This window comes from Amphiprion ocellaris, chromosome 3, assembly GCF_022539595.1.
Source record: "Amphiprion ocellaris isolate individual 3 ecotype Okinawa chromosome 3, ASM2253959v1, whole genome shotgun sequence".
Taxonomy (NCBI): Eukaryota; Metazoa; Chordata; class Actinopteri; family Pomacentridae; genus Amphiprion; species Amphiprion ocellaris.
Genome location: NC_072768.1, coordinates 12509542 through 12519972, shown reverse-complemented (window position 1 = coordinate 12519972; position 10431 = coordinate 12509542).

The following is a 10431-nucleotide window of genomic DNA, read 5'->3' as shown; positions in this document are numbered from 1 at the left end:
ACAAAAAAAGATTTGAAAAGAAAAAAAAGACATGTTAGAATTAAAGTTAGCTTTCTTTTCCAACAATTATCAAATCTGTTGTGGTAGTAGGGCAACTTTTTACCCCGAAACATAGCGATAAATAGATAAAGTCAAAACAATGGAGAACACTGTTGAGTTTTTTTTGTAGATATGCACATATTTTTGGAACCTTTAGGTGTCTCAAAAAAAAGAAAAAAAAAAGTCCTGCAAAGCACAATCATTAGGATGAATATTTTTACTATTTGACAACTGAAACATAAAGCACACAGTCATGTTATATATTATCTACTCTAGTGTACAGCTACCATATAAGGTTTTAGACATGATACAGTGTTGTAAATGGCTGTGAACAAAGTGTTTCATTTAACAAGGGAAGATTTAATCACCACGTAGTGACAATGAGAACCTCCATGCCAGAGCTGAACATGTGGGCGTCCTCTCCCAAAACCTCTCCATCCCTTCCTGAAAATATGTTTTTACACATCTGTTTGAACGGTTACGAAATCTGCAAGTGGAGGAAAGGATAATAGGAGTGAATGAGTAACACCTTGTATAGTGATTATGGCATTTTCATTCACAATCACATTAACAAAACAAGAGCCAACCTCTAGAGACCTAAAATACACACAGGGGCAAGTTTAGAAATAATAAAAGCGGGAACTCCTCAGCAGGATGAGAAAAGACAAAAGGTTGCTTTTAAAACTGAACCACACATTCTGCATAAAGAAATCATCAGTAAATTGAGATTTGACTTAACATTAGACTGTAGAAAAATTCTTGTGTTCAAAGACCTTGGCAAAATCATCTCTCATGCATCAAGTCACACCGGTTCCTAAGCAACAGGTAATTTCACAACACACACTGGCGTACAGGCAGCAGCAGCTTTTCATTGCAGGGTTTCAAGCCAATTTAAAGTCACATCAGATGGCAACCTTGAGCTACACAATGCTGTTCAAAGCTCTGGTCAAAGCTGGGGGGCAACGTCACACTTGTCACTGGAATAATTAGTTCAGCACAATGGAGCAGTATTCATCTTCAGCAGCGATGTCTTCTTCAGCACCACATGAATCTACATTCCCCTGTGTAGCCTGCGGTTTCCAGGCTCAGGTTGCTGACTTTAAAGAGATAAGATGGAAACCAACCCATCGCAAAGTGGCTTCCAAGAAGAACCCATCAGCTTGAAGCTTTAACAAAATAATCAGCCAAAACCCCAAGTAGGATTTGAATTCAGGGAAACTGACAATATATGTTGCACAATTTTTCAATGGTTTTATACCATCTCGCAATTAAGCCTAGTCTGGATTTATTATGAACAAATACAGACCAAAACTATGAATTTTTCAATCCTACTAACAAGTACTTTTTTTATGCAGATAAAGATTGCTTCATTACCTCATCAGATTTGCACAAATCTATTATTTCCACGTGTTCTATCATTTATTACCAAAAACACCCCAACCAAAAACACTATGTTCAGGGGGTTTATTAAATAATTGAACAATTTAAAAAAATATGTCTTTTAAAAATAAATTTCAAAAGAGCTTTGGCCAAAGTAGAGTAAAGTGTTTATGTAAACTGTAAACATTTTGCAAGTTGGACTGACATTTTGAGCTCTTCAAGTATTTTGTTCTAAACACTAGGAAGGTGTCATTGTTCAGCCACATTTCCTAATGTTTTGTCTGTCAGAACTCACTGAAAAGTCTATTTTCTGCACAGGATTGACCCTGCAAAGGCAGTTTTTAAAACACAAACAACACAATCAATACATACCAAGAAACAGACAGAGTAGACTCCATTCAGACGTCTTTCAATAAAAAATATTTTGATGAATCTCCCAGTTTAAAAAACTAAAGCTGAATATTTTGGGGACAAAGAAAGCACTTCATGACATTTTATGGAAACATTTCTTGTACAGTATAAAGCATAATTTTTAGCTGTCTAAATCCGACACTAAAATGAATTTTTAAAAACTGGGCCGTGTGTTTATTTTGGTTTTGAGCTCCACCAAAAAGAAAAAGCTCCGAGCTGCTGCTGCTGCTGCTGCTGCTGCTGACAGAGAACTACCCATCACTAGCTCAGTCTCACGGGACTCCAGACAAGTCAATAATTCAGAGCAGGGAGAAAAATTTTATAAGGAGGCAGTAAGATAGTGGACAGGAGAAAAAAAAGCAGCAAAGAGTAGATATGGGGGAGTGTGGAGGCTAACTCCTGTTTGCCTCCTTGTGACCCAGAGCAATAACGTGTCAGCAGAGGCTTTTAGGGATTCTACCTGTCAATCAGCTGGACACTCAGAACAAGGGAGCAGTCGATATGGAGTACAGGAAAAGAGCCATTTTTCTTCCATTTTGTGTGGCTGGGGTGTTATCTGAGGAACATGTGAGATAACGTATGAGGGAGAACAGGTATAAACTGCAGAGACTGGTGCGAACAATAGAGCTGTGGAGCATTGATCAGTGTCTGGAGCGGAGATGCAAATCACTGCAGAGAATATTTGCATGAGCTGTAGTTAGCAGCTAATGACAGTATGAAGGATGATGTGTGATATTAAACTGGCCAGTAGCATGAGTACAAATGACATCAACCAATAATGAAGATGATGAACTACAAATCTAAATTCAACACGTGTTTCGACAAATTATTTTCTCAACTGAAATAAAAAACGCCGTATCTGAATGCAGTAAGAACAACATAAAGTGTTGTTATTATGAAGAAAATACTATAAATAAGTCACAAAGCATGTTTCATTATGTTTTATGAGAAATAATCCATAAGACTGTGATTATTTTTCTAATCTCAGGGATCCAGCATCTAGCAGAAATACAAAATAATGCTTTACAGCTTACATTTCATTCTGATAATTTATAAAATCCCAACCTGATACCACAGCATAGATGTTGTATCAAAGTGAGAACAAAGCTGCATCTCTGCAGCAGACGAAGCTTTTTTCTTTCTTTTTCTTTTATACATTAAAGCAAACAGCCAAAGGCATACAATGCCTAAATGTTGCTGCCTTTTAAATGAAAGGAGGAGTCTTACAGCCCCGTGCAGCTCTGCTCTCCTGAGGTAGAAATTCCCAGCAGGTATAAAGCAGATCTTTTGTCAGGATCAGGGGAAAAATAATGATGCTTTGTAGAGTTTCCTTTTCTGCTGTGTGCATATAAAATGGAAAAGAAACTGAGAAATCAATGAAAGGAAAAATACACAAAGTGGTTTGGAAAATTACAACAATCAGTTTTTGTCTTAAATGTCCGCCTAATATTTCTTTTCCTGCACCTGTAGCCTACACCGCATACAAATTATCCTCCTTTTTTTTTTTTAAAGTCATCCAGTGTTATAATTGGCTACAATAACAACACTTCTGAATTGGCTGTACCTTCAGGGTCTGTTAGGCAAACTGGCCCTGAAGTGCTGCTATCCTTCCCCCATAGTACATCACCTCCCGTCTACTCACTGGGGCACGTACATGCAAATGACAATCTGTTGCCATACTAATTAAGGTCTAGGTCACGTGAAAGAGAGCAGTGTGACTCCATCAGCTCAAGGAGGGGTTTTTATGATCCAATCACACGCTGAGCATCCCACTGAGGAAGGTAGGGTCTGTGATGTTATGAAAAATGTTTCAGAAATCAGCTTTGAAGAAGGATTTCAGAAGCTTGCAATGAAAAAAAAAAAAAAGACGTGACAAACCAGAAGCGATGTGGTGCGTTGTGCCCGGCCTGTACGATGCCCACAGGGGTTTCCTTTACTGGCTTATCGTCAACCCTTTCCGGGAAACATGACTCAGTTCCAAGTGGCAGTCATCCGGGGAATCAATACCATGATGTCACTGTGACAGCAGGTGGATTTCAAAAGCAATACTGATAATACATCGGGGGAATCGTAATAGCAAATCCAGTAACTTAATACTGGGCAGATGGTCCCAAAAAACTCTATTACTGCATGATTGCAATATTTCTTTCTGTGCGGCGAATTCAATTGTGCACTTTATAGACCGAGCTGCAGAAACCACTTCTGAATCCAAAACAAATCAGTTTAAATTACCTCAAAAAAATCTGTAAACGCAACATCATCATTTGGAAAATTACACAAGCTTTTTCTAGTGTCAGTCTGTGTTTACCAAAACCTTATTTATGGCTCCTGGCATTCCTCCTTTAGTGTCTTTGTTCACTCGGTGACATGTGGAGATCAGTCAACGAGGTCGAGGAGGAGTGATCTTTGCAGGGGGACTTGCTGTGATGGCACCACACTCTCCGAGGGAATTACCGGCAGCTTCAGAAAACACACAGTTTCCCGCTCGTCTGGCCATTTGTACTGAAGTGACTTTTACAAATCATCTCGCTGACCACTCCCCTGTCTTCAAAGCAGCCACTGCAATCCATTAACAGTGACGGGAGTGACATCACAGGAGAAACCTCACTTTGCTCATCAGCTAAGCCTTTTGTACTATAAAGCTTTTTACAAATCATGTCAGGAGGTCAGAAATATACTGTTGAAGCTGCTGTTAAATCAACTATAAAAAGGCTTTTAACTGCGGCATCAGTCCTTTCTCTTTTCAACCTTTACATTGGTGCTCGAACAACAACCAGGTTAAAATCCTTTCACTGACACAAGGTAAAATCCTACGCTGTTAAGAAACCTTCTACTCTATGTCACAATAACTTTTCATATAAAAAGGCAAACAGATCTAATTGCTTTTGTGCCCAATGGAAGCAACGTGATCCTCAATATTGATCCTCTGTAGCTACAGCACCACAGTCTCAGACTTCATAATAAATGCTGAAATTTCATGCAGTTTCACTCATATTGCAAGAAACGAAATCATCTGATGTTGAGGAAACTAGCAGAATATTAACATCTCAGAAATACAGTTGTATTTGGATTTATTTTGTCAAAAAATATTGAGAATTAACACTCAACAACTTGTGATATCAGATTCATGATACAAGATTTTGAATATGGAAACACTAAAACGGTAAAACTAGCAGAATTCAACCTGTGTGTTCATATAGTCAGCATTATAAGGCCTCAAAAGCCAACGTGTAGCCTGAGAAACATCCCAACATGGCAGAATTTTCTCTTTGTGCCTTTTGCAGGATATTCTGCATAGCTGTTGATAGCCGAGACAAGCTCTTGATTCAGCCTCATTCCAGCAGAGACGTGTGAAAGTCAAGCATCTCTGAACACACAGTGAGACGCGTCTGCAGCTTCAGACTATGAATACATTATTCATCAGAAAAATCTAACGCTTTGCAGACCAGGAGGCGTCCTCTCTTATGAAAAGTGGTCAGACTGAGTCCCTGTGGCACAAATGATGCTCTTCTAAAAGGCAGAATATCCAAATATTAGCTTTACAAACCCTGTGGAATAAGAACCACTTGAGATTTTCTACTTTTAAAATCAAATATTACTTTAAGTGTTTCTGAATAAAGACTGGATGGTTTCCATTTTCCATTTATACTACACATATACAATCAGAGATCCCCTGAAAGCCCTATGTATATGTCAAGAATTAAACACAGCAAATCAAAACATGTTACACATCTCTGAACTGACTACACAATCGCCCACACATTCAAAATCCTGTGTGCTTTGTTGAGAATCAAACCTTCTCTGCCCTCAATTAGCTTTTGTGGGAGCACTTGGCAAACCTCTCATTTTGATAGCAATTATGTTAGGCATGCTGGGGTGAATTTTTCATTTCACAATTAAAAACTCTGAGATGTGAGAAATGCAAATCTTTCATCAGACCAAGACAGTGTTGCTATAGTGGGAAATCAGTATTCATAGAGGTTCACAGTAGTTTTTTTTTCTGATACTGTGTGGGAATCTATTTTGTTAAAACAGATGACATTGTCTTCATTTTCTTCTGAGTATTTGGAACATTTTGCAGTGTTTTCCTGATTTAAAAGGAAGCTTTCAGGACTAACATGGAGTTTATCGACCTTTTACAGACAGTTACATAATGAAATATGATTTTTAATCCGCAAAGTACAAGATAAAAAACACACAAACAAAGGAAATCCTGCTTCTGATTCCAGGGGGGAAAAAAATTAAAGGTCGTGAAAACAATATATCAATACAACTGAACTTTTTCCCTTCGAGTTTTACAGGTCATGAGATAAGACCGCGGCATCTGAAATTCAACAACAAACCAATAATCCACTGCACTCATGACCCACATCACCAAAGCCTTTAAATTTATGCTCACATGGACCACCCAAACAACACACACCCATGATGACAAACCAGAGGCCGTGGCAAGGACATCATCTATCACACTGACACGCACAACACCCCAACTAAAACAGACATCAACACACAGACACACACAGACTGAGGGAATCCTTCCTCTGTATGTTCAGCCTTCTTATCTATTAGCTCCCTTGAACTGAACACACACACACACACACACACACACACACACACACACACACACACACACACACACACACACACACACACACACACACACACACCATTTATTAGGTACAGTAACACAGCATTGCATTAAATGTCCTTTCTTTGCAAGGCATAAATTGTTCAGATTGGATCACACTGTGTCTAAGAAGTAACTTAAATGACAATTTGTTCATTATATTATGAAGCAATATTTTGCCCACTTCCATTTGCGCACACAAGAAGATCTAGTAAAATTGTACTTAATAAACTATTGAGTGCACATGAACACGGTTACAAACTCCATTTAAATGTCAAGTGTAAGCTGGCATTCAAGATAAACAGATCATGAAATTCAAATCAAATTCTTGAGTGTGTGCAGCGTGTTTTCCAAGGTGTTCACCAAGCGGTTATATAAAGAGGATTATTACACGGCGGCTCAGACACGACTCTGCCTCGCTTCCATAAATTCAAGGTGTTTGTCAGGCAATCGCAGCAGGAACGTGACAGACTGAGCATTGCACACCAGCGTCTGCGGTGGCAAAGTGATCATGACCACTTTAATAACTATCAGGAAGATTTGTACTTGTCACAGGCTCCTTAGCTATAACGTCCCAATCTCAGTGCTCATAAACGGGGAAATAAATCTTTCCCTCCTGGCCTACAGCAATAACAGTGATACATCAAAACAGAAATGACCTGTGTGACTGAAATAGATTTTTGGCTGTTTAGGTTCAACACTGGATGTTGATCTAACACAAAACAACATTATTAAAAACCACTGTATGACAGGAAAGTGTTTAAGATCAACTCCTAACACAAAAACAGATCTCACTAATCACTTCTGTTAAAGCTAAGCAGAAATTTAAAGTGACTTTGTAACCCTCCTGTTGTCTTCACTTATGGGCACCCAAAAAATATTGTTTCTTTGTCTGGAAAAAATTCAAAAAATCAGCAAAAAAAAATCCCCAAATTTGGCAAGAAAATTCTTGTAAATATTTTCCAAAAATGAGGAAAAATCTTCCAGAAAAATCCTAAAAATATTACATATATATCAGTGAAACTTCTAATATTTTCTTTAAGAACATTTACAAAAAATCACAATTCACTGGATTTTGGTTGATTTTATTGTGAATGTTCTCAAGAAACATTTTTAACATTTCTTTTCCACCAAAAAATGTTCAAAGATTTCCTAAAAATGTAGAAAATGTGGACATCAGAAGTTTCACTGTGAAAATATATATATATATTTTCCACATTTTCAAACTTCATAACAGGTCAATTTTGACCCACATGAGGGTTAAATACATTAATCTGCAGTTTGTTAGTGATTGATTAAAACTGAAATGACCAAAAAGAAGAAATGTAAGTGAAAGGATTTTCTAAGATTTCAGGCTTGGGCTGGAAGAGACTATCACAGTCCATTTTTGTTTTCTTTGTATCACCTCTTCCTCTTCAATCTAACAATACATAGGAAATGTTAGGTGGGTTTGATTTTTGTGTGCAGTCTATAAGTTTTTGCAGATTAGGCTACCATGTGTTCCAGTCAGTGGTACAAACCACGGCATCCTGAAGAACTAACACTATTGTGACAACTGTTTTATGTATTATTTATTTACTCTGCATTATGCATTCTAAAAATGGAGAAGCATGCTCAAGAGCTTACATTTATGTTTCCTCTTTTGACTTTAAATTATTTGTCTTTTTACTTGCGCCTTCCTAAATGTGTAAACCAATCAACTGCTTTCATCATATTATTTAACCTCAGCTAGTTTGACGGTACATGAGGCTCCAACTAGTTACGTGTCCATGTGTAAATGACTAATGAAACACTATAATGTAAAACTGGTTGAACTGAGCCAAATGTAAGGTGTCTGGGGGTAGAGTGGGAGGGGATGTGTTGGAATATGCTTGCACTGACTTCATTTTTATGAAATTTACAATTGCCCAACCCAATTCAGCCTCATTGCAGCTGTCAACAGAGATAAGCAGTTCTTTCATGTCTGCTCAAATGTACGTTTTTCCACCTCGGACATGCACAAATCCAATTATGTTCTAATTGAGTGTTACAAGGCTCATTGATTGTGACAGAGGCAGTGCAGCAGACTGAGCGGGAGAAAAATATCCCCAGTAATTAGCTTCCTGCACCCAGGAGGCCTTCAGGAGCCATGATTTAATATTGAGGCAATATTTCTCACTATTACTCAATTTGAATTGACTTTGCCAACAATGAAATGTTAATATTTACAAAGCATAAAATAAAGATAAAAAGAAAAGTTGAATTTGACCATGTGCTATAATAATATCTAATATAATATTGGACATTTTAATTCATTGATATACATGCTTGTGTTTAAGGACAGCTGTAATAGCAGATTGCTGACTATGTTGCATGTTTCCTAAAGAAAAACTGGAGTCAGCAAGTTAATAATTATGATGGCATGTTTTTGCACATGGCGTGATCACTTTGGTTCCTATAGAGCTGTTCTGGAACTGAATTATTGGGAAACACCAGGACGAGAGAACATACTCACTTGTATGGAAAGGTCACAGGAAGGTCATCTCTGCCTGGTGTGTGATGAACACGTCTGTTCACTTCAGGAAGCATTGAAAGTTCACACTTGAGATTTCAGCAGGTGGAAGCCAGGGAAAAGAGAAACTGAGATATGTCTCTGATGTTGTCGGATCTCCAGAATTGGTGTTTCAATAGAGTCTAAGTTGTCTCCCTCAACAGTTAACATGCAATGTTCTGCACAAAAATTGAGTTAAAACTGCTCTTCACAAAAGGTCTGACTTCATGAACAGACACAGTGTACACCAGCTGCCCTCAGTGCATTGAAAGAAAGCACAGTGAGAAAGACATGAAAGCTACAGTTGTGACAGATATCTAGTGTTGTTGTTGACAGGTTTGATATCAGCCTTTTTTATCTGAGTGTAACACAAGCACAGCCTTGATCCTAATGTGAGCCTCATGAAATGAACTTTGAAGTAACAAATGTAAGCCCTATTGTACTGTAGGCTGATTTTACTTAAAGTACAAACAATTATAAACAGGATCCACATTGTGTTTTTGACAAGTGTGTGCGCTTTAACTCACACATAAAACATCTCTCCAGGATGGCCTTCTCTCACTTGTGCAATATCATCATAATCAGGAACCTTCTGTCTCAGAGTGATGCTGAATAATGTGTTACTTCCAGCCTGGACAACTGTGATTCCTCATTATCAGGATGCCCCAATAACCTCCAGTTGATCTAAAATGCTGCAGTGGGAGCACCTTCAGGAAACAGCAAGACAGATCATATTTCTCCCTCATTAGTTTCTGCCTCCCTGTAAAATCCTGAATTAAATTTAGAATCCTTCTACTAATATATAAAGCTCTTGATGACCAGGTTCCATCATATCCTAATGACCTTACAGTGCCATATTATCCCAACCAAGCACTTCTCTCTCAGAGTGCAGGTTTACTTGTGGTTCCTAGAGTTTCCTAAAGTAGAATGAGAGGCAGATCCTTCAGCTTTCAGGCTCTTCTGCAATGAAACCAGCTTCCAGTTTGGGTTCAGGAGGCAGACACCCTCTCTACTTTTAAGATTAGTCTTAAAACTTTCTGTTTTGCTAAAGATTATAGTTAGGGCTCACTCAACTATCACCTAGTTCAGCCACTGAGGGGATTTCCCATGATGCACTGGTCTTCTCTACCCTCACTTTCTGTCTCCAGGCATGTATATGACACCACTGTATGTCATTTACTTTGTGTCTTTTCTCCCCTGTAGTTTGTGTTTTGTCCTTTCTGCAAACATCTCTGACTACAGAGCCACATGTTTCTGGTCTGTAGTTATTGGCCTCACTAGCCTCCTTAGTGCTTTTTGTTCTCTTATTCATTGTGTGTCCATTTTCTCTCTTTTCTTTCTCTACTTTACCCTCACCCAGACTGGTTGAGGCAGATAGCTGCTCTCCCTGAGCCTGGTTCTGCCAGAGGTTTCTTCTTGGTAAAGCTGTGTTTTTCTTCCTGCT